We start from the raw sequence: 26,095 nt of genomic DNA on the forward strand, positions 1-26,095 counted from the left end.
AAAGAAAGTGCTTTTGCATTGTCTTTTTATTATGCATTTATTGATTATTAAACTTTTCTGTGTTTAGTGGTCCTTTAAAGGGACATGAAACATTATAAAAATGTTCTTGCAATTTTTTTCTATATATTTTGCCCCCCTTTCCTAGAATTTAGGTCTGTGTTTTCTGCTTCTGAGAAATCGATTTCCACACTGAAGACTTCAAAATGACAGTGGCAAGCCTTCTCTATTCCAGTAGAAAGTCTGGATTGTGGCCTTCAAATATGGCAAGTAGTAGGCGTAGTTTGACCAATGAAAAACCACTGCATAAAAATAAGGTATTAATCTATTAAAAAGCATGCTCCCTTTAACCCCTTCAAAGTCAAGGGTTTTATAGATTTTTATTTTCTATTACAGGAGGCGAGACATATTTTCATAATTTGTTGTATCTCTGCTTTAACTCGTTCAAATGCAGCTTTACACGTAAACAAGCAGACTATATATGTTACATCTCACATCCATTTGGAGTATATATTACGCCTTCTTAACTTATTTACAAACCTGTTTGTGAGTTCTAACCATCCATAGATGAATATGCTACACTTATGTAGACACCCTTGTTAATGCTTTTATTGATTCATATCCTCCTAAATGTAAAATAGTAAGACAAATATCTAAAAGTAAGACCTAGAGATAGATTTATTAAGATGCATACGCTGTCAGTATTTAACATTGCACAAGCATTTCTGGTAAAATGCTTGTGCAATGCCACTCCCTGCTCTCTGGCGGCCAATCGGCCGCTAGCAGGAGCCGTCAATCATCCCATTCGGATCGGGATGATTTCAGTCCATCACCTAAAAAGTGGCGGAGAGGTTAAGGAGCAGCGGTCTTACAACCGCTGCTTCTTAACTTAAGTTTCAGGCGGACCTGAAAGGATGGGGCTCAGAAGCAGCATCTGCTGCTTAATAAATGGACCCCCAAAATGTTGATAGTAGTAATATATTGCAGCGTAGAAAGAACTTTCATTTGATTAACTAAAAGAGACTGCACCCTGATTTGCATTGGCTTTTTGAACAAATATAGATTTGTTTTCCAGTTGTTCATTCTCCTATGAGTGGGTTTCTATGTTTTCTTTTCTATGTCTATATATATATAGGGGTTACCCTAAGAGGAAGATTCAGAAAGCAGATGTGGACTCCTTGCTCACTTTTCTAGAGATGTGTAACTGCAGCTCACCGATGGGGCATTGAGAGGTTGAAATGTATGTCTGGGGTTTGCTGCCTTCTCTCATTCAGAAGATAATTAATTGGCGTTTTCGGGCTGCACTGTCTTATTGGCAGGATCATACTGATGTACTGCAGAATATTTCTAATTTTTTTTAAAGGTATGAGCTAAAAGAGACTATGGCCTCTAGTTATGAAGCTGTCTACTTTCCTGCATTGGCCGGCCCAATACGCTCGCCTAAGCTCACCTACCATCGCTGCCGCGGACCTGAATACGTTCGCCAAAGTTATCAAGAAAGCTGTCAAGAAGCCGCGCACCAAGTATGGAGCGATGAGCAGCGGACTGTTGTTAACTGACAGTCATCAATCTCGCTGCTCATTGGCTTCATCGCAGCTTTCTTGCTATACTGTCACTAAGCACCCACACTAAACTATAATGTTTTACCCCCTAAACCGCCGCTCCCGGAGCCCCCCGCACCTAAATAAAGTTTTTCCCCCTAAACCACCGCTCCTGGCCCCCGCCGCAACTCTAATAAATGTATTAGCCCCTAAACCACCGCTCCTGGACTCCGCCGCAACTCTAATAAATGTATTAACCCCTAAACCGCCACTCCCGGACCTCGCCGCAACTCTAATAAATGTATTAACCCCTAAACCGCCACTCCCGGACCCAGACGCCACCTATATTAAACTTATTAACCCCTATCCTGCCCCCCTATACCGCAGCCACCTATATTAAACTTATTAACCCCTAAACCTAAGTCTAACACTAACACCCCCCTAACTTTAATATTATTTTAATAAATCTAAATAAAAATTACTATTATTAACTAAATTATTCCTATTTAAAAAAAAAATACATACCTGTAAAATAAACCCTAAGCTAGCTACACTATAACTAATAATTATATTGTAGCTATTTTAGGGTTTATATTTATTTTACAGGCAACTTTGTATTTATTTTAACCAGGTACAATAGTTATTAAATAGTTATTAACTATTTAATAACTACCTAGCTAAAATACTTACAAAATTACCTGTAAAATAAATCCTAACCTAAGTTACGATTAAACCTAACACTACACTATCATTAAATTAATTAAATAAATTAAATACAATTACCTAAAATTAAATTCAATTAAATAAACTAACCTAAAGTACAAAAAAAAACAAAAACACTAAACTACAGAAAAAAAAATACAAGACGTTTAAACTAATTACACCTAATCTAAGCCCCCTAATAAAATAATAAAGCCCCCCATAATAAAAAAATGTCCTACCCTATTCTAAATTACAAAGTAATCAGCTCTTTTACCAGCCCTTAAAAGGGCTTTTTGCGGGGCATTGCCCCAAAGTATGCAGCTCTTTTACCTGTAAAAAAAAAATACACCCCCCAACATTAAAATCCACCACCCACATACCCGTACTCTCTAACCCACCAAAACCCCCCTTAAATAAACCTAACACTAACCCCCTGAAGATCTCCCTACCTTGAGTCGTCTTCACTCAGCCGAGCCGAATTCTTCATCCAAGCGGGGCAAGAAGAGGTCCTCCATCCGGTAGAAGTCTTCATCCAAGCGGGGCAAGAAGAGGTCCTCCATCCGGTAGAAGTCTTCATCCAAGCGGGGCACGAAGAGGTCCTCAATCCGGTAGAAGTCTTCATCCAAGCGGTGTCTTCTATCTTCATCCAACCGCAGCTCCATCTTCCAGACCTCCGACGTGGAACATCCTGCTGGCCCAACGGACTAAAGATGAATGAAGGTTCCTTTAAGGGACGTCATCCAAGATGGTGTCCCTCGAATTCCAATTGGCTGATAGGATTCTATCAGCCAATCGGAATTAAGGTAGGAAAAATCCGATTGGCTGATTCAATCAGCCAATCGGATTGAAGCTCAATCCGATTGGCTGATCCAATCAGCCAATCGGATTGACCTTGCATTCTATTGGCTGATAGAATCCTATCAGCCAATCGGAATTAGAGGGACGCCATCTTGGATGACGTCCCATAAAGGAACCTTCATTCGTCGTTAGTCCGTCGGGCCAGCAAGATGTTCCGCGTCGGAGGTCTGGAAGATGGAGCCGCGGTTGGATGAATAGAAGACACCGCTTGGATGAAGATTTCTACCAGATGGAGGACCTCTTCTGCCCCGCTTGGATGAAGACTTCTACCGAATGGAGGACCTCTTCTTGCCCCGCTTGGATGAAGACTTCTACCGGATGGAGGACCTCTTCTTGCCCCGCTTGGATGAAGAATTCGGCTCAGCTGAGTGAAGAAGACTCAAGGTAGGGAGATCTTCAGGGGGTTAGTGTTAGGTTCATTTAAGGGGGGTTTGGGTGGGTTAGAGTAGGGGTATGTGGGTGGTGGGTTTTAATGTTGGGGCAGGTTGTATTTTTTTTTACAAATAAAAGAACTGATTACTTTGGGGCAATGCCCCGCAAAAAGCCCTTTTAAGGGCTGGTAAAAGAGCTGATTACTTTGTAATTTAGAATAGGATAGGGCATTTTTTTATTTTGGGGGGCTTTATTATTTTATTAGGGGGCTTAGATTAGGTGTAATTAGTTTAAAATTCTTGTAATATTTTTTTATTTTTTGTAATTTAGTGTTTGTTTTTTGTACTATAGTTTAGTTTATTTAATTGAATTTAATTTTAGGTAATTGTAGTTAATTTATTTAATTAATTTCATGATAGTGTAGTGTTAGGTTTAATTGTAACTTAGGTTAGGATTTATTTTACAGGTAATTTTGTAAGTATTTTAGCTAGATAGTTATTAAATAGTTAATAACTATTTAATAACTATTGTACCTGGTTAAAATAAATACAAAGTTGCCTGTAAAATAAATATAAACCCTAAAATAGCTACAATATAACTATTAGTTATATTGTAGCTAGCTTAGGGTTTATTTTACAGGTAAGTATTTAGTTTTAAATAGGAATAATTTATTTCATAATAGTAATTTTTATTTAGATTCATTTAAATAATATTCAAGTTAGGGGCGTGTTAGGGTTAGGGTTAGACTTAGGTTTAGGGGTTAATAAGTTTAATATATTGGCGGCGGTATAGGGGGGGCAGGATAGGGGTTAATAAATTTAAGATAGGTGGTGGCGGTATAGGGGCGGCAGATTAGGGGTTAATATATTTATTATAGTTGCGGCGGGGTCCAGGTGCAGCGGTTTAGGGGTTAAACATTTTATTTAGTTGTGGCGGGGTCCGGAAGCAGTGGTTTAGGGGTTAACAAGTATAAAGTAGGTGGCAGCGGTGTAGGGGACGACAGATTAGGGGCGTTTTTTGACTCGGGGTACATGTTAGGGTGTTAGGTGCGGACACTTCCCATAGGAATCAATGGGATATCGGGCAGCAGCGAACATGAGCTCTCACTGCTGTCAGACTCCCATTGATTCCTATGGGATCCGCCACCTCCAGGGTGGCGGATTGAAAACCAGGTACGCTGGGCCAGAATAGTGCCGAGCGTACCTGGTAGACTTTTGATAACTACCAAAAGTAGTCAGATTGTGCCGAACTTGCGTTCGGAACATCTGTAGTGACATAACCATCGATCTGTGTCGGACTGAGTCCGGCGGATCGTATGTTATGTCACTAGATTCTACCTTTGCCGGGCTGTAGGGCTTGATAACTATGGCGAATCAGCCTCGCCACAAATACGCTGCGGAATTCCAGCATATTTGCGGTTGACGGCTTGATAACTAGAGGCCTATGCCATGGGTTGCACTGGCCTTTTGAACAAGCACAGATTTTTTTTTTACAGCTATTATTCATTCTCAGTTGCGTACATCTCTCTATTTTTGTATATGCAAATTAATCAGAGGTAAGGAGTAAGAAAGGGAAACCAGACATGGACTTCTTACTCATACGTTTAGAGGTATGCACCCAGAAAGGCTGAAACATATTGTTATGGTTGTTATGTTTAGTTTATATGCAACGCTATGATTTATTTATATTGCACTTGTTTCCTGTTTTGCCATTTCCTGTTCCTGTTGGATCTCCTCTAAGGTCATAGCTTCTGTACAATAATGCTTTGTACTGTTATTATTTACACCACCAGAAACATGGTGTCAGAACTATCTAAATCTGCACTGTTTCTTCACATTTGATGCTAAGAGCTTGCTAGTCTTGCATTGAGAGACTTTGGAGCTGATGTAGCAATTGCACTCCTGTCTTGAAAGCTGAGCACTGGAAGCAAGAAAACCAGCATTATGGCAGCTGCTAACAGCACTCCACTGCCTGAGGCAATGAGAGTGAGTGGGGATTGCAGCAGTAACTGGGACAACTTCAGAGCTGAGTTTGAGGATTACTCCCTAGCCACATGGTTAAATGAGAAACCTGCAGCAGTGCAAGCAGGCACACTGATGAGGGTGATGGGCAGTAAATGGCACCATGTTTACAAGCATCATTTGAACCTCACAGAGGAGCATCCATCCTGGATGCATTAGAAGCTTTTTTCAGACCTTCTAAAAATGTCATATGAATCATATATATTTGGCAGCTGCAAGCAAGAAGAAGGTGAAGCAATAGACATCTTTGTCACACGGCTAAGAGAAAAATCTGCAAGCTGTGAGTATGGCTCTCTAAAAGATTAACTTACTCGTGACAAAATAGTTCTAGGTATTAATAGTGAAAGCTCACGCTGCCGCCTATTGAGGGAACATGATTTAAACCTACAAGCAGCAAAAACACCTATTTTGGGGTATGAGAGGAGGGAGGAGCCTGCTGCATGCGTGAGGATGGCAGCAGAGGAATGAAGCTCCTATGTTCTCCCTGACGGAATGTTAAGCTTATTGAATTAAATAATATAATTAGGTGCTAAAATGGAGCTGTAAAGAACCGGCCAAGCTATAGCAAAAAATAAAAGCAAGAAGGGTAATAAGACGCCACATACACAGCCAAACAAACATATACATACCTGCTGTGGAGGAAGTGCATAGTGGATTTATGCGGCGGCAGGTGAAGGGAAGGTGAATTGTGGCGCTGTGTGGTTTCGGAATTGCCCAGGCGTGTGACTATGAGCAGGGGAGGACAACGAGCCAAGTTTGGTTATTGCTCGCTGAGAGAGAGAAGGGACACAGCGTCAAGCCCCTAGGAGAAAGGAGACTGTGCCTGTGGAGGTACCGCACAGGATACGGAGATACCGGGACCACACAAGAAGACTGTAAGACAAAGTTAAAAAACACCCGTAGAACAGCAAACAAGGACTATATACGATACAACAAGAAGAGTAACGGTACAGACTCAAACTAAATAAGTATATGCACACCTGTGGAGGAAGAGAGTGAACAGTATGCGCGGCCGCAGGTGAAGGAGAGGAGAGCGGTGGCGCTGTAAGGACTAGGAATTAACCGGGCGAGTGTCAGTTCGCAACAGAGACAAAGTGATGGACTCGGTAGCCGCCTGAGGGGAGATACTAAAGAAAAAGAGAGCGGATCCTAGGAGAAAGGAGATTGTGGACGAGAAAAGCCGGGCTGGCTATAGAGACGCCGGGTCTAATCACGTGGTCTGGAAGGTAAAGCCAAAAACGCCCAAGGGATAGGCGAGAAGCCTGACAAGCATATCCCCAGTGGAGAAAGCGGAGAGAAGCAACAAAGAAAGACCGTAAAAAGCAGAGGTGTTTAGACCCAGTCAGCTCAGGTAATGCGCTACTGATGTAGCTATGGATACACAGTTGTAGAGTGTAAGGCTGGGGAAAGAACGCAAAACTGCTATGGCTGTAAAAAGTCAGCGGCGGATACAAATAGACATATAAGTAGTGGGGTTCAGAAGATAAAGCCGTCTACATTAAAACTCTGAGCAATCCCCAAGTATAAAATACTAGCCCTTAGGAGAAACTGTATATAACAAGGGTGTGCCATAAAATAAAATATTGTCTGGGGTAAACTCAGCTTCCACATACAGAAATTTTAAAAGAAAGAGGGAAGTTGTAAAAGAAATCCTAGATCTAAGCAAATAAAGAAAAATAAAAGAAGCTAGAACTAAATGGCTTCAAGAAAAGGGCCGAAACAGGATAAAGGAAATAAAAATAATAAATCTCCAAGTGTAAAAGATAACCCTTTTTTTCAAAATATGAGTATGGAGACTCATACTAGCCCCAAAAGCACAAGCCCAATAATTATGAGTACTCAGCTAAGTATGGAAGAGATAAAGAATTTGGCTACAAAAGAGGACATTGTGTCTATAAAAGACTGCATAGTAGCGGAACTAGCAGAAATGAAAAAAGATCTGAAAGATGTGGGCCAAAGAATTAATGCAGTGGAGAACCAACAGGAAGAAATGAGGAAAGATCTAAAGCAAGCTAATGAAACTATATATACTCAAACTTGTATAATAAGTGAGATACAAAATAAAATAGCGGACCTAGAAGACAGGTCGAGAAGGGGGAATTTGAGGATAAAGGGTATACCAGAAGAAATTAAAATAGAAGAGTTAAGAGCATTTACGCAGAAATTTTTGGGCTCACTCACCCCAAACTCACAAACTGGAGATATAAATATCGTAAGGATACACAGAATAACAAATCATGCTATTCCAGGGAGAGTAAGAGATGTGATACTAAATTTACAAGATTTTGAATTAAAAGAACGAATATTAGGTATCGCAAAAAAGGAGCATACTCTTAAATATCAACAATGGGATTTACAGATTTTTGCAGATCTGAGCGCAGCTACAATAAAGAAGAGGAGAGATCTTAAATTTCTAACCAGGCCCCTGCAAGAAAATGGGATCAGATATAAATGGACATACCCATTTGGCCTAATAATTTCTTACAAAGGGGACACATTATGTTATAGAACAAAAGAAGATATCTGGCAAATAAAAACTAAACTACAAATACCGATAGAAGTACCGGAGGACTTTGAGAGAGAAGAACAATATGAGATATGGCAGAGATCCTTTGAGTCAGGCCAAAAACAAAAGAAACAGTCTTGGGAGGAAGCCAAAAAAAGAAGAGCCACAACCCAAAATAAATTACCCCAGTTAGTGAATAATACATAATAGAGCAGAAAAATGTGTGAGAAAAATAGCTCCATTATAGAAGTAATATAGCTAGAATAAAGGGTTTTTACCACTTAAGGACAGACAGGAAGGGTATCAAGAGAAAGGAGGAGGCAGTAAAAATGACTTCTTCCTTTCTCTTTTTCTTTTTTTTTTTTTTTTTTTTGCTTTGTTGTGGTTTTTCACATCACTCCACCTATTAGGTGGTCAGAAATTCTAGTACACGGATAAGGTGTTTTTAAGACACCAGAGGTTGCACAAAGCACTGGATTTTTAGGTATTACACAACATACAATAAATAATAATCTTCAAAAGGAAGAGTATTTTTTTTTTTTTTTTTTTTTTTTTTTTCTTTTGTGGTTTTTCACAGCACTCCACTTATCAAGTGGTCATAAATTTTAGAACACAGATAAGGTGTTTTTAAGACACCAGAGATTGCACAAAGCACTGGATCTTTATGTATTCACAACATACAATAAACAATATTCCTCAAAAGGAAAAGTAAGAATTTTTTTTTTTTTTTTTTTCCCCCACCGGGGAAGATCACTTTTAACACAAGGTTGTACACACAACACATATGATCACTTTTTTTATTGTTATATTTTTTTTTTTTTTTTTTTTGTTTTTCCTCTTCAAAGTTTTTGGAGAATGCACATTCGGGATACCTAACACTTATAATATGTGTGGTCACTTTTTTTACTTACCAGATCAATGCAAGCTGATCTATAATACACCCAGTATCACGTGTGCGTTGTTTTTTTTTTTTTTCTCTCTTTTTCCTCTTCTCTGTAATAGAAGAGATATAATTCCGTCAGGGAGAAAAGTCTACCCCGTCAGTAACATAGAATTTATGTTTTATGTGTTTTATTTAGTTGTTATGTATGTAATTAGTATGTTTATGTCAGGGCTTACAAATTGGTTTCATAGAATAAAGCATAAAGATTTTTGGTTAAATATATGCATATTGGATAATACCTTGGAATCTCTTTGGGAGAGATATAGGGCAAAATGAATGATATAAACATTATTTCTTTAAATGCCAAAGGGCTGAATACTCCCCAGAAGAGATCCATGGCTCTGAGGGAGATGGAGAAATTAAAAGGGGACATATTGCTATTTCAAGAGACCCATTTCAGAAGGAATAGAGAACTTAGGTTTACGGATGAAAAATATAAAACATGCTATATGGCGTCGGATAGAGGTAGGAGGAATGGTGTCTGTATTGTAATTCATAAAAATATGAATTTTCAATTAAAAGAACAATTAAAAGATAAAGAAGGTAGATATATAGGGATAAAAGGAAAACTACAAGGGGAAATGGTGACAATAGTTAATGTGTATGGCCCCAATACCAAACAGAATGTATTTTTCAAGAAATTAATTAACCCCATTTTGGACTTCCAAGAAGGGGTGACAATATTAGGGGGAAATTTTAATGTTACTTTGGATCCATTTCTGGATAACTCAAAAAAAAAATCGGCTACATCGAAATATATAGTAAATCAAGTTAACAATTGTCTAAAACAGATAGCTATGTATGATTCATGGAGACTGGTACACACTGTTCAAAGAGATTACACTTTTTATTCGCATCCACATAGATCTTATTCAAGATTAGATTATCTCTGTCTTAACTTAAAAGGGTTATCAAAAATACAGGAATCTCAAATATTACCAATGACATGGTCAGATCACGCCCCAGTAAAGTTGATTTTAAAATGGGGAACACAGGAGAAGTATCAATATACATGGAGAATGGATGACCATATTTTAAAGAGATCAGAAGATAAAGATAAGATAGCAAGAATAATGGAAGAATACTTCGATTTAAATAATACAGAAGATATATCAGTCACGGTTCTCTGGGACGCACATAAATGCGTTATGAGAGGAGAATTAATTAAAATGAGAGCGGAACAAAAAAGATCAAGGGATAAGCTTTTTCAGGAAACAATGAACAGGATCTATATATTAGATAGGAAACATAAATTAGACCCAGATAATAAAAAGATTCTAGAAGAACTAACAATGGAAAGAAAGAATATACAGGAATATTGGTCTAATATAAATAAAAGAAAAGCTATGTGGTTAAAACGTAAATACTATACAGAAGGGGATAAAAACGGTCGGCTTTTGGCCAGGGCGATTAAGAAAAAAGAAATAAGTAATGGGATATATAAATTAAGAAATGATAAAAAAAAACTCTGCAAGAACCAACAAGAAATGAGTATACAATTTGAAAAATTCTATAATTCCCTATATAATATAGACTCCCGAAATAGTGAAGACATAGACTGGATTAAGTATATAAATAAATTAAAATTAAATAAAATTACAGATCTGGAAAATCAAAAGCTAGAGGAAATAATAACTATACAGGAAATACAAGAGACGATCGAATCCCTCCCAGAAGGAAAAGCACCAGGGCCAGATGGCTTTACGGCGGCCTATTATAAGAACTATAAGAAGATCTTAATACCACACCTATGGAGGTTATTTAGATCAATAGATGAAGGGAAGAAATTCTCCACAGAAATGCAGGAAGCCTGTATAATAGTGATTCCCAAACCAGACAAAAATAAGGAAGAGGTTAAAAATTATAGACCAATTTCACTTTTAAATTTAGACTTAAAAATGTATGCAAAAATTATAGCTAACCGCTTAAGAAATATACTGGAAAGAATTATTCATTTGGACCAAGTTGGCTTTGTACAGAACAGAGAAGCTAGAGATAACATCATTAAGAATATACATTTAATGGAATATGTGCAACATAAAAAAATACCTTCAGTATTTGTCTCGGTGGATGCCGAAAAGGCATTCGACCGGGTCAAATGGTCATTCCTAGAAAAAACACTAGACTTATTTAATATCAATCAGGTAATGATCAAGAGGATAATGGCCCTATACTCAAACCCAACAGCTAAGATAAAGATAAATGGGAGTATGTCCAATAGCATTGAGATTCATAATGGTACGAGACAAGGGTGTCCACTATCACCAACATTATTTATTTTATCGATAGAAATTTTAGCAGCACGTATTAGGTACAACAATGAGATAAAGGGGATTAAAGTACGAGATAGTGAATATAAAACTTCTTTGTTCGCAGACGACATTCTCCTGTCTCTATCTGACCCGGTTCTTTCAATTAAGGAATTGAAGGAAGAGTTTAGGATCTTTGGGATCTTATCTAATTTTTCAGTAAATTTAGATAAATCAGAATTAATTCAAGTAGAAATAGACGATAGGACTCAACAAGATATACTTAAACTCTCACCCTTCAAAAAGGTAGAGACGGTGAAATATCTAGGGATAGTTTTAGCGAAGTCATTGAAGGAAATGTATGATCTTAACTATATTAAACTTAAGAAAACTATAACAAATGAGCTGCTATCCTGGTTTCCCAAAAGGATATCCTGGTTAGGGAGGATAAACATAATTCAGATGAATATTTTACCTAGATTTTTATATTTGTTACAGGCATTACCAATTCCTCTACCGTCTAAATACATAATAGAAGTACAAAAAATAATTAATAATTATGTATGGGGGAAAATACACCCAAGAATAAGTATTGAGACAATGTATAGGAAAAGGATGGAGGGAGGATTGGGGTTACCTAACTTGGCTAAATATAGACAAGCAACTATGATCCAAAGGATAATAGAATGGCATGTGAAAGAGAAAGGGAAAAGATGGGTAAAACTGGAAGGAGACCTTATAGATAGGAAATTCTTAAGTATCCAGTGTTGGTTACACCCAAAGGATAGATCTATAAAAATAGAAAATTATAGTATAATGAAAGAAAATTTCAAGATATGGGATAAAATAATAAGGAAAAAAGGAGAAATATCATCAATTCCATCCCCATTATTAGCCCTAGTGGAGAATAAAAACTTTTTAGCTGGACAATTTAAAGGAGACGAAAAAGAGAACTGTTATCGTATGTTAGATTTAATAGAGAGGGGCAAATTGAAATCACAGAAAGACCTTCGAATGAAGGGCTTAATGGAAATAACGGATTGGTTTACTTACTCTCAGGTACATCATTTCGTATTAACGTTCAAAGAAAAAGAGAAGATATTTAGGGCATTAACAAAAATGGAAAATTTATGTAACGCTAAAATTAATATAAAGCATACTCTCTCTAAAGCATATAGCATAGTACAAGAGCAGAAAGTATCTCTACCAAATTATTGTAAGAATTGGACTGATGAATTGGAACAAGATATAGACCAGAGGACATGGCTAAACATATTCCAGAATATAGCTAAATCCTCCGTCTCAGCGAAAATGCTGGAACAAAATTTAAAGATAATAACGAGATTTTACCTAACCCCAACTAGAATTAAAAAAATATATCCACATACTCAAGATAGATGTTGGAGAATGTGTGGGGAAAAGGGATCACTATCTCATATTATGTGGTATTGTCCCAAAATAAGGCTTTTTTGGGGATCCATCTTACAAGTAATAGATAGAAGAGAAGACAGGAAGAAACTACAGACTTTTACTATGGCCATATTAAATAACTTAGAATTAAAGGGTGATAAAGTTAGAAGATATTTATATCAGATAATGCTTAATAGTGCAAAAAACTTAATCTTATCTAAGTGGAAAACAGTAGAGGTCCCTACAAAAGAAGAATGGATTAATAAAGTCAATGAAAATATGTTGAATGAGGAATACTATTTCCTACAAAGGAATAGACATGAGATCCCTAGGGAAGCAAAAGTTCTGTGGAAGAGGTTAACAAAAGCTTCTCCATCTGCCTCAGTGTAATAAGGTGGGTAAGGATGTAATAGCATAAATGGAAGTAATACAATTAAGCGATACTTGTATAAAAAAAAAATCTACAAAATTTGATTTTTTTTTTATTGTAAACCCTGTGTGTGTTGTTTTGTTTGTATGTCATTGTTCTTTAAATAAATAAAAAAAAAAAAATAAATAAACCTACAAGCAGCAATTGAGATATGTCGTACTGCATAACTTACTGATAAACATATGAGAGCTATGGAGCAGGATAAACAGACTGACAGTATCAATGCAGCCTCCAAGCAACAGCTAAGCTTAAAGGAACACTGAACCCAAATTTTTTCTTTCGTGATTCAGATAGAGCATGCAATTTTAAGCAACTTTCTAATTTACTCCTATTATCATTTTTTTCTTTGTTTTCTTGCTAGCTTTATTTGAAAAAGAAGGCATCTAAGCTTTTTTTTTTTGCTTCAGAACTGTGGACAGCATTTTTTTATTGGTGGATGAATTTATCCGCCAATCAGCAAGAACAACCCAAGTTGTTCACCAAAAAATGGGCGGGCATCTAAACTTAAATTCTTGCATTTTAAATAAAGAGAATGAAGTAAATTTGATAATAGGAGTAAATTAGAAAGTTGCTTAAAATTGCATGCTCTGTCTGAATCACAAATTAAATTTTTTGGGTTCAGTGTCCCTTTAAAGACCCACCAGCACAAGCTTCAGCACAAAAATCACCTACGCATCTCACCTGGAAGCAAGCCTGCATCATGCAAGTACTGTGGCAGTGTGCATGTACGAGAGAAAGAACAAAGATTTTGCTTATGGGAAAATCTGTAGAGCATGTGGTTGACTAAATCATTTTGCTGGAGTATGTCTGTCAAGTAGAATGGAAGCAAGAAAGCTGTACACAATTGAGCAAATGTCAGTTTCTGATGATGCACATTTACATAGCACTGATGTGGTTTACTCAAAAGAATGCATCAGTGCTGTAAAATCTAAGGGCCAAAAATGGTTTGTAAATCTCAGACTAAATAATATATGCAAACGAAAGAAATACACTGCGATCCTCTAAAGTTAGCATAAGTTTTTAATATCCATACATAGATGTAAAATCTCTTGTTAGGCAACAGAGTTGTTAAAATCAAAAGAATAGGCAGAACATTTTCAGGAACCAGTCTGTCCTACATGTTTCGGTCAATTCCTTAATCATGAACATGACCGGCTACCCCTACTTCCTGCCTCTTAAACCTGAAAGTGATTCCCTATTGGTTCCTCAGTCTGTTATAATTAACCCCTTATTATTCAGCTGCTTGTTGCTATTATATGAGCTCTACCCCTTTAGTTGTTTAGAAAAAACCTTATTAAGCTGTAACATATAAACTTATTTATATTTCCTTATATATATATAGTCTAAGCTTACTTAAAGCCTATGTATATAAGTAAAAACACTGATGGCTAATGACATTAAACTCGTTATCAGGTACATTTCCCGATAACACTGGTTTGTATTTATAGCACAATTACCCCCTATTGTTTACAATAAGTATGTCACTGAGTTTCCTAGAGTTTCATACCTCAAACGGTGTATATATATATTGTAGGTAGGCTAATGCTGCAACATTGATTAATAAGAGGATCCTAAGAAATTTATTCTAAGAACTGAACTACTATTTTTTCCAAAAGTTTATCACATCCCCCTCTATGTTGAAGCCCTGTGGTCTTCTTGTCTTCATTTTGAAGATCCAAAAGGCTTCACACAGCATCAGGCGTGCTGCTCTATCTCCCCCTCTAGGGGGGTTTCAAACACATTCTATAACCTGCCATGAGAGCGAAGTAACATCGCCCCCATGCACAGAGATAAAATGTTGTGAGAGGCCTGAGCTGTCTTTATCATGAGAGATGTCATTTAAATGCTCTCTGATTCTGGAGCGAACCTCCCTTGTTGTACACCCTATATACTTCCCATTGCACTGGGAACAATCTACCAAGTATACAACAAAAGGGGTTCTACAATTTGTGCAATTTGCCAAATTGAATACCCGATTTGTTGTTGCTGACTGAAAGGTGGACGTAACTCTGCTATGCTGACAGGCTATGCATTTTGAGAAATGGCATTTAAAATGCCCTTTTACACTTAGCCAACTGCTGTTGGCCCTCTCTTTGTCCCTTAGTACACTGGGTGCCACCAAGTTGCCTATTGTGCATGCTCTCTTAGACACAAAGTTACATCCTCTGGACACATAGTCCTTCAGACTATCCTCAGCTGTAAGTATTGGTAGATGTTTACTGACAATACTGGTGATATCCTTAAACTGCGGGCTGTAGGTAGTGGCCAGAGTTGGTCTGCTTGAATCATAGCCACTCCTTGGTCTAGTATTACCCCTCAATATCTCACTTCTGTTCATTCTGGTCACCTCCAAATGGGCTCTATTGATGGTTTTGCGTGAGTAAACTCTCTCGGAAAGGAGACACTTCAGTGTCTCACTCTCCTTTGCAAAATCTTCTTCCAAGGAGCAGTTCCGCTTAATTCTCATGAACTGCCCCTTGGCCACCCCAAACCCCGTGTGACGGGGATGGTTACTCCTAGCATGGAGCAAGGAGTTGGATGTGATTGGTTTGCGATATAGGGAAGTAGAGACCTTAATATATGCCAACCCTGTCAGCTTGACTCAGGCTGCAACGTATGATGTTATGAGTTTAAAAGACAAGATGAAACTGGCACCTAGGGCACCTCTTCAGCCTAGTAGCACCAAATTGAAGTTATATTCAGGGGCACTAATGGAATCATTGGGACTTTTCCAAACAGAATGCAGCACACATGAACGTATTCACAAACTTGAATTTGAGATTGTTGAAGATAATCAGAAACAACTATTGTCTGGTTCAACATGTGAGCGCCTGGGCCTGATGCAGTTCACCATTCCTGATGGGCTACACAATGTCGATAATCAGCCTGCAAAATCCCTGACTAGGCCACTGACATAACAGCAAATCCTCAGTGTCTATAGTGATGTGTTTGATGGCCCAGTAGTATCTGTTCCAAGAGAGGTATATTTTGAACTTGATCCTACCATTCCACCAGTACAATGTGCCAGTAGCCATTAAGCCACAGGTCAAAGCGCAACTGGATACGTATAAAGCTGAAGAACATCTTACTTCAGTATCAGAGCCTACAGATTGGATAAGCAACATGGTAGTTATTAGGAAGCCTAAGAAGATCTAAATTTGCATTGATCCCAAGTTTCTGAACATGGCCCTGAAACGGTCACACTACTTAATGTCAACACTTGACGACGTTTTGCACAAACAACCCAAAGCACAGGTTTTTAAGCTTGTTGATGCGAGAGATGCCTTTTTACAGTGCAAACTGGATGACAAGAGTATCTACATGACCACCTTCTGGACTCCTTGGGGCAGAAAGAGATGGCTCAAACTGCCATTTGGAGTCTCTGTAGCACCGGAGGTGTATCAGCGAAAGCAGCATGAACTATTATGTGGGCTCCACGGAATTGAGCCAATAGCCGATGACATTCTTATAGTTGGCTGTGGTAATACAGATGAAGAATCTGAGCATGATCATGATGAGAAGCTAACAGCGCTACTCGATAGTTGCAGGCAGGTGATGCTGAGACTCAGCGTAACGAAATTGCAGTTCAAGGTGCAAGAAGTTCTTTTCCATGGACATATCTCTTCTCACAAGGCTTAAAAACTGACCCATATAAGAGCCCTTGTGGACATGCCACAGCCTGGTGATGCCAAAGTGGTACAGCGTGTTTTGGCTTTGTCACTTACCTAGCGAAATTCATGCTGCACTTGTCTGAGATATGTCAGCCATTGAGAAGACTTCTGGACAAAGATGCAATTTGGCACTGGCTTCTTAAGCATGACCAGGCAGTGGAGGAGTTTAAATGCTTGGTCACCACTGCCCCAGTGTTGAAATATTATGATGTCACAAAGCCTGTTACAATACAAAGTGACTCAAGCAAAAATGGCCTAGGATGTTGTATATTGCAAGAAGGTCAGCCAGTTGCATATGCGTCCAGAGCTCTTTCGTCAGTCGAGCAGAATTATGCTCAAATTGAAAAGGAATGTTTAAGCATTGTGTTTGCCTGCCAGCATTTTCATTATTATCTTTATGGCCGGGATACAATCAGAGCTGAAACTGATCACAAATCGTTAATAGCCATATTCAAAAAGCCCCTTTTATGTCCTCCCAAGCGTTTGCAGAGCATGGTGCTTACAACCTCAAGGTTGATGATGCTTACAACCTCAATGTTGTCTACAAGAAAGGATGAGAAATGTATACCAGTGATACCCTCAGCAGAGCTACAACGGATCATGTGGAACCCAGGGGTGAGCATGAGCATCATACAGTTTGTTTGCTGCAACAGGAACAAAATTCCTTTGCTGAAGTCAATCAAGCAGACTATCTTAATGTCACGGATCAGCGACTACATCAGCTCATACAGCACACAGACAGAGATGCAACTTTACAAGTACTGAAGTCTATTGTTCTGAGTGGGTGGCCGGATGAAAAAGATGCAGCACCTGCAATTGTGAAAGAATATTGGTCCTTCAGAGATGAGATCAGCGTACAAAATGGTATCTTATACAAAGGTCCAAGACTCATAGTACCAAAGTCACTAAGAGCAGAGATGTTATTATGCATACACTCAAACCACATTGGGGTGAGGCATGCTACAGACAAGCTTGCAATACTCTTAACTGGCCCAACATGCAATGTGAAATCAAAGACTTTGTCAGCAATTGTGCCACTTGCAATGAATATGCACACTTGCAACAAAAAGAAACCATGATGTCACATGAGATACCTACACGTCATTGGCACATCATCAGTATAGACTTATTCAATTATGCAGGAAAAGAGTATCTGATATTAGTCTATCATTACTCAGAATTCTGGGAAATTGAACTTCTTCCTGACTTATCCACTGAAACTACAGTTAAGAGGTGCAAGGCTCAGTTTGCACATCATGGACAACCAGATAAAGTGATCTCTGATAATGGCCCTCAGTTCGCAAGCTTACAATTCAGGAAATTTGCCACTGAATGGGAGTTTGAGCATGTGAATTCTTCACCACGTCATCCACAGGCTAACGGTAAAGCTGAATCTGCTGTGAGGATTGTTAAAAATTATGCACAAGTGATGGTAAAGACCTGTGGAAGGCCATCTTACATTGAATGAACACTCCAACTAAGGGCATGGATAGTAGTCCGGCACAGAGACTGATGTCAAGGAGATTAAAGACCTCCTTACCAGTTGCCAACAAGCTACTTGAACCCTCTCTGATGCATGGTATACCAGAAAAGTTACGACTTAAGAGGCAAGTGTTTAAGGCACAATATGTCACATCTGCCAGAGATTTGCCTAAATTATATATTGGGGAGCGAATCCATATGAAACCACTGCCTGGAGATCTAACAAGTTGTTGGAGAATGGGAACCTGTCTGAAAAAAGTTTCGCCACTCTCCTATCTTGTGGACATTGAAGGAACCCTCTATCGCCAAAATCGTGCGGATTTGTGAGGGGCTGAGCAGACTGATTCTCATCATCCAGTTGAAAGACCAGACTCATCTGATATTACAAGGGCACACTCACCCATTGGCGGTAAGGAATGTACAGAGGTGATGCCACAGACTAATATTAATGACAGTCCTGAGAAAGCAGGTATACCTGATGGCAGTCAAGCACAGAGCATGTCAGCAAGTATTGAGAATAGCCCAGTAACCTCAGAGAGGGCTAAAGAAACTCTTTGTACAAGGAGGGCCAGTCTTCACCCGTAGTGGCAGGCATTCACAACCGCCCAAGAAACTTAACCTGTAGAATGTGTTATTGCAAGGACTCATCCAAATTTCACAATGTTGATTTATTAACACTAAAAGAGGGAGATGTTATGGGTCTTATGTTTAATTTATATGCAACTCTATGATTTATTTCTATTGCACTTGTTTCCTGTTTTGGCATTTCCTGTTCCTGTTGGTTCTCCTCTAAGATCATGGCTTCTGTACACTAATGCCTTGTACTGTTATTATTTACACCACCTGAAACACATATGTATGTTTCTATTTGCTTTCTTTCAGTACCTGGTATTTCAGGGCTGGACTATTTTTTTTGGAAGAATCAGACTGATATAATACAGTATTTTGTTTTCAACTGTTATTCAAGCTCAGTTAAGTGTTTTGCTCAGTCTGTTGTAATCAAATATAACGTTTGATCAAAGCAGCACAGTTTCACTTGGTATATTAATAACCTCTGTTTTAGATTGTACATTAAATTAAAATCCACTATAATTTTAAAGGGAGTAATTTATGGGTGGAGTGATCACTGAAGGCTGTAATTTGCTCATGAAAATTGATCCCTCATTAAGGAGCCAATCACAATCTCCAATAAGCACTTTTCTAATTCAAGCCAATCACATTAATGAGATTTCAAGTTATATTTGAAAATGCATTATCAGCTCAGAGATAAAGGGCCCTATACATAACATGAGGTAGCCATGCTCAAATTGGTAAATGTCAATTTTCTCAAAAGTTTTTAACAGGTTTTAGGGACCATTTTTCACTTATAAAATCTGACAGCTATTGACAATGAAAAGTCCCAAACCAGGCTAATATTTCAAAGTGTTTCAAAATGTTTTGAAATTAAACTTTTATTTTGCATATGGGCAAAACATACTAAGATGCCATTTTGGTTTACATTATGGAATTATGGTCTAGACTCATTAAAGGTCTTTTCATCTTTCTTATTTACCAGTTATATAATTTTTTTTACATATGTAAATGTTTTTATTAGCCATCTATGTGATATCTCGTACTGCAAACATGAACTGCTAGAAATCCTGAAGGCAACATCTAGAAATAGAGTTTAGCAATTATGTTCTTAATATATTACTATTTAGTTAATAGTTACAGTTTCATTAACTATAATGTACTATGAAGAGCTGGCAAATGGTCATTGTATACAACATTTTTAATTTTGTTTCTGTTTTTCAATCCTGATAACAAGCACTTAACAACGAAAACATGTTTTCTGAGGTTGACAAAAGAAAAGTATTTTGTGGCTGAGACTATTTATCGGCTAATGTTGTATGGGATTGTGATCACTTGAAAAACACTAAAGCTAAACCAAAACCTCAATAATGGGAGCAGATACCAGAAAAATTGTGACTGAGGTTGAAGTATGTTTTACTATTCAATTAATATATGGCTGTGAGTTCTTTGTCAAATAAGGGAGAGCTGCATAGATCATTACTTTAATCTATCTATATCTACATATACCTACACTAAACTATATGGTAGGGTATCTACTGATATCACAAAATTATAAGATCTATATATTGATGTCAGTCAGAGGCTATATTATCCATGATACTTATCTGTCTTTTTATATACTGTACTGTGCAAAAGTTTAAGGCAGGTGTGACAAAATGCTGTAAAGTAAAAATACTTTCAAAACTAGAAATGCTAATTTAGATTATGTTTTATCAATGAACAAAATGCAAAGTGAGTGAACAGAAGAAAAAGCTAAATTAAAAAAAGTATTTCCCTTCAAAACAGCATCAATTCTTCTTGGCACACGCGTAAAGTCAGGGATTTTGTAGGCATATAATCAGGTGTATGATTAAACAATTATACCAAACATGCTAATGATAATATGTAGGTTAAAACAATAATTAACAGATACAGAAACAGCTGTGTAAGAGGAATATAACTGGGTGAGAAACAGCCAAACTCTGCTAACAAGGTGAGGTTGATGTAGACAGTTTAATGTCAAAAGTTATACACCATGGCAAGACTAAGCAAAGCAAAAAGAAACAAGGTAGTTACAGTATACTATATCAGCAAGGTCTCCCCCAGGCTAACATTTCAAAGCAGACAGGGGTTTCCAGATGTGCTGTCCAAGCTCTTCTGAAGAAGCACAAAGAAACGAGCAATGCAGATGAAAGACACATCAAGCGTACTTCGCTTTGCAAATGGAAGATATCCAGCAGTGCCTTCAGCTCAAAATTGTCAGAAACCAGTGGGGCACTTTTACACCCATCTACTTTCTGGAGAAGTCTGGTCAAAAGTGGACTTCATGGAAGACTTGCCGTCAAAAAAAAAACACACTACCGACATGGAAACAAGGCCAAGCAACTTAACTATGCATGAAAGGACAGAAACTGGGGTTCAAAAAAATGGCAGCAGGTGCTTTGGACTTATGAGTAAATTTTTTTTAATATTTGGCTGTAGCAGAAGGCAGTTTGTTTGCCAAAGGGCTGGAGAGCGGTACAAGAATGAGTGTCTGCAGGTAACAGTGAAGCATGGTGGAGATTAATTGCAAGTGTGAAGCTGCATTTCTGCAAATGGAGCTGGGTATTTGGTCAAAATGAATGAACTCCTCAATGCTGAGAAACACAGATAGATACTTATCTGTAACGCAATACCATCAGGGAGGCATCTGACTGGCCCCTAAATATATTCTGCAGCTAAACAATGATCCTCAATCATACAGACAGCATAAAGATTAACAAGGAGTCCTGGACGTGATGGTATGCCCCCCACAAATCGCTGATCTCAACTTCATTGAATCTGTCTGAGATTATATTTTGAGAAACAAGCAAATGAGGCTGCCCAAATCCACAGAAGAACTGTGATTACTTCTCCAATATGGTTGGAAAAACCTATCTGCATAGCTCCTTACAAAATTGTGTGCACATGTACCTAGAAGAATTTATGCTGTTTTGAAGGCAAAGGGTGGTCCCACTAAATATTGTTTTGATTCACATTTTCTTCTGTTCACTCACTTTGCATTTTGTTAATTGATAAAAATAAACTATTAACATTTCTATTTTTGAAAGTATTCTTACTTTACAGCACTTTTTCACAAAACCTTTGCACAGTACTGTGTTTAGTATCTCTGTGACACCCCACAACTTCATTAATGTAATTCAATTAGTAAGCTTCACCCCTCCAAGATTCTATTATGACTGTAAATGCCAAATCTTGTAATTAACTAATTAATTAATTAATTAATTAATTAATTAAATAAAGGACTATACCCTATGCTATGGTGTTATTTCTTCGGCCAATGCATGAAATTTTGCAGGATACGTGGCTGCAGTTTTTCACACTTCAGGCAGCCATATTGGCTTGGAAAAATATTCAAAATGCAAGTGAGAATACAAAAAATATTGTATTATTGTTGCAAAATTTTGCCTCCTACTTGCTGCCGAGCACCATTGTAAGCCTCATGAGCGTCTACAACTCTATCTCAATACATCATCAAACAACCCATACAGAGCAAGGGATCTTGGATGGGTTACTTGAGATTTTTACATCTCTCAGTGATTGAAGCAAAATTCTTTTACACAGCATTCAACGTTCTAATTATGTGTATTAACTCATATATTCAGTTATGGATGCATACATAAGTATATTATTTTGTAATAATCAATATGTAGTAACTAGTACAGGTAACCCTCAGTTTACGCCGGGGTTAGGTTCCAGAAAGAATGGTTGTAAATCGAAACCGTTGTAAATTGAAACCCAGTTTATAATGTAAGTCAATGGGAAGTGAGGGAGTTAGGTTCCAGGCCCCTCTCAAAATTGTCATAAGTAACACCTAATACATTACTTTTAAAGATTTGAAATGAAGACTTTAAATGCTAAACAGCATTATAAACCTAATAAAATAATCACACAACACATAATATATAATTAGACTAAGTTAAATGAACAAAAACATTTGCTAAACAGCATTATAAATCTAATAAAATAATCAGACAACACAGACTTCACTTGCATTTTTCTGCAAACAGTTCTTTCTATGCATTCCAATCTGCACTGATTTATAGACAGGAAGATCTTGTTCCTTTGAAATCTGCTCGATAGCTCAGGTCTGGTTAAACTGATTCATTTCAGCTTGCTTGGCTTTGCTTCAACACAAGCGGATAGCTCCACCTACTGGCTATTTTAATCAACGCACTGCTTCTCAATGCTTTTCAATAGCAGTCACATGACTGGAAAAAAAGGTTGTTATTCTGAAACGGTGTAAATTGAACCGTTGTAAACCGAGGGTCATCTGTATTTATTCTTTCTGTATATGCTCATTATGGAGTTTTATACTGTAATGAAATAATTCATGTTTTGATATTTTAGCTCATCTATTCAAGGTCTTGGATACAGTGAATATTCTAATCATTATTTTATTGATACAAAAATCCATAAATATCCCCATTCTGTTCCTATATAACCTAGCCTCTTGGTCAAAAGTAATGTGTTTCAGCCTTGGTTGATACTAATATGTTTTGAAAGTCGCGTTTGTCCATTATTATTCTGAGACTGCCATATTTAATTTATATGAACCAATATTAATATTAGCCAATCATACCCTTACCTTAGTGTGGGTGGAGTTAAAAGATTTTCTAATAAAAAAAAAATCCACACAAGAGGGTGTGCAACATATGCTACTACTATTAGCTACTGGACCACAGGTATAAAGGGGTGAAATAGAGCAGACTCTATACTGTATGTCATACGTGATAACTACACACTCTCTCGATGATGTAGGAGGCTGACCATTTTTGTTTTGTTAGATTATTTCTGTTAACTTAGTGACATCTAGAGAACACTTGGTCAATCAGGAATAAGATAATTAAAGGATCCATTTTCTTGCAATGTTTCCATTATTATTAGCTCATCCAATCTCTGCCAGCTGTGTTGAGAATTTAAAGACCTTGTTTCTGTTTCTCTCTCTTAGATATGCAATCTACTGCAATTAAGTATAAAATAGTATTTTTATTAGTTCTAATTTGCTAATTACTAAATCACTGTACTAATTTAGTGCATTAGTCATTTTTTCTGAATTTAAATATATTAATATTTTGAGTGTGATTAAAGCAGAGCAGTTGAGGGCACCACTGTACGTCTCATGTATCCTCACATTATTAATATTCTGCACTACTGAAGAATTGTTCTCTCTTTTGTAGCCATTCTCATCCACTCTATCTCTTACTGGTACGGCCTCAATATGGGGCTTAACCACTTTTACTCTACTTTGTCACCTTGGCCCGGCCACTAGGACAACTATGACCTAGCATTCATCAAAAATATCAATTATGTGTTGTAGAAGCTGTTTATCAAAGTCACTCTTCGGCCATGCTGAACATGCTCATTACTGAAAACTTTCCAATGTACTTCTAATATCTAATTTGCTTAATTCTCTTGATATCCTTTGTTGAAAAGCATATCTAAATAGGCTTAGTTGCTGCTGATTGGTGGCTGCACATAGATGCCTTGTGTGATTGGCTCACCCATGTGTATTGCTATTTCTTAAACAAGGGATATCTAAACAATGAAGCTAATTAGATAGCAGAATTGAGTTGGAATGTTGTTTAAAATTGTATTCTCTATTTGAATCATTGAAGAAAAAATTTGGGTTTCATGTCCCTTTAAAACAAAACCACCATGGTCTGATTATGTCGCCATATAATTAGGTGAGTATACACAGTCTCAATGCAATGGACATTTACATGGAATAGTGTACAGATGTGATTTAAGGGGCCATATTCAAATAAAAAATATGAAAAAATTATGTAAAAAGCCCCAAAGAGGCTGTATGGTATAAGAAACTAGAGTTTATTACAACAGTATTCACATTAGATCCCTATTGTGGTGATCTAGTACAAAGATAGATTAAAAACAATAAAAGCAATTAAGTTATTCTATTCACACATAAAAATAAAAATAAAAAACATGGTATGAAAAAATGAGTGAATGATAACTTCCTTGGAGGAAAAAAAGCTGTCTTAAATAGATAAGGTGCACCTTATAGTATAAATTATCAGATCGGAGCTCGGTTAAAAATCCTCAAAAAATGTGTGCAATAAGGATATGTGCGGTGATCCAAACTTGTGTTTCAAACTAATGTTCCAAAAAGTAATATCCAGCAAAATATATAGTGTTCCAGAAGATTAGAATCCTAAATTGGAGTGTTGAAGTGGAAAAAAAAAAAATATATATATATATAAAAAAAAAAAAAAAAAAAACCTCTCTCAGGTGCTTAGAAATTTGTTTAGTAGTGTGTGCACACAAGCAAGAACTAAGCTAACAAGCTATCCTAACTGCAAATTCCTGGAAGGAAACTTTCCTGTACAATTACCTCTTCGGTTATCCACAAGTAAGAATTATTCATCTGGAGTGGAATTATTTAACTTACTAAGGATTTCATTCCGTTCCTGGTTAACTTTAATTTTTGACTGCTACGGAGAACTCAGCTGATTGATATCAGAGCTGCAGCGTCTATCCTCCAGCGTTTCGCTGTTAGCCAGACTGAGCTGACAGCTACGATCTTCCTGTGTTTCTTTGCACGTTACACCTACCTTGAACTCTCTCCGGATTCATAAAGAGGAGGTAAAGTTGATTCAATCATATCTTCGAGCTCAGTAATAATTTGTGTCCTATAATATAATTGTTATATACCTTGCATATCAAAACTATTATGAACTTTGGCTCCGCCCCCTATTGCCGCTCCAGTTTCTCAAAACCATCAGGAACATTCTATTTGCTACAAACTAAATCTGATACTTTGTTGCAGTAACGTAAACTAAAAATCTTTGTACTCAAGAATTGCTATTGCTATTATAGCAGTCTTCTTTAAACCACTTGGATTAAATACACCACTGACACAATATGTCTGCTTTTACCATTGTAGCTTCTTGTCGCCATAGGTGTAACAAACAAACTTAAGGGAGATAATTATTATTATTCTACTGCAGTTGTGATCCTAAATCTTCTCTGAATCAGATTCTGACACATCATATAGGGGAAACTCACCACCTCACAGAGGAATTTATCATCTCTTTTTTTTTCCGGATATCCTGATTATATTTTGGTATTGATTATCTATACTTTTTTTTACCTTTTTTTCTGAATTTATTACTTACTCACTTTCTATTTTTTATTTTTCTATGTTTTATATTTTTAGATTTTTCACCTTTTTGATTTTTTATATATATTTGTTTCCACTTCAACACTTCAATATTGGATTCTAATCTTCTGGAACACTATATATTTGGCCGGATATTACTTTTTGGAAAATTAGTTTGAAACACAAGTTTGGATCACCCCAC

Source organism: Bombina bombina, chromosome 9, assembly GCF_027579735.1.
Source record: "Bombina bombina isolate aBomBom1 chromosome 9, aBomBom1.pri, whole genome shotgun sequence".
NCBI lineage: Eukaryota > Metazoa > Chordata > Amphibia > Anura > Bombinatoridae > Bombina > Bombina bombina.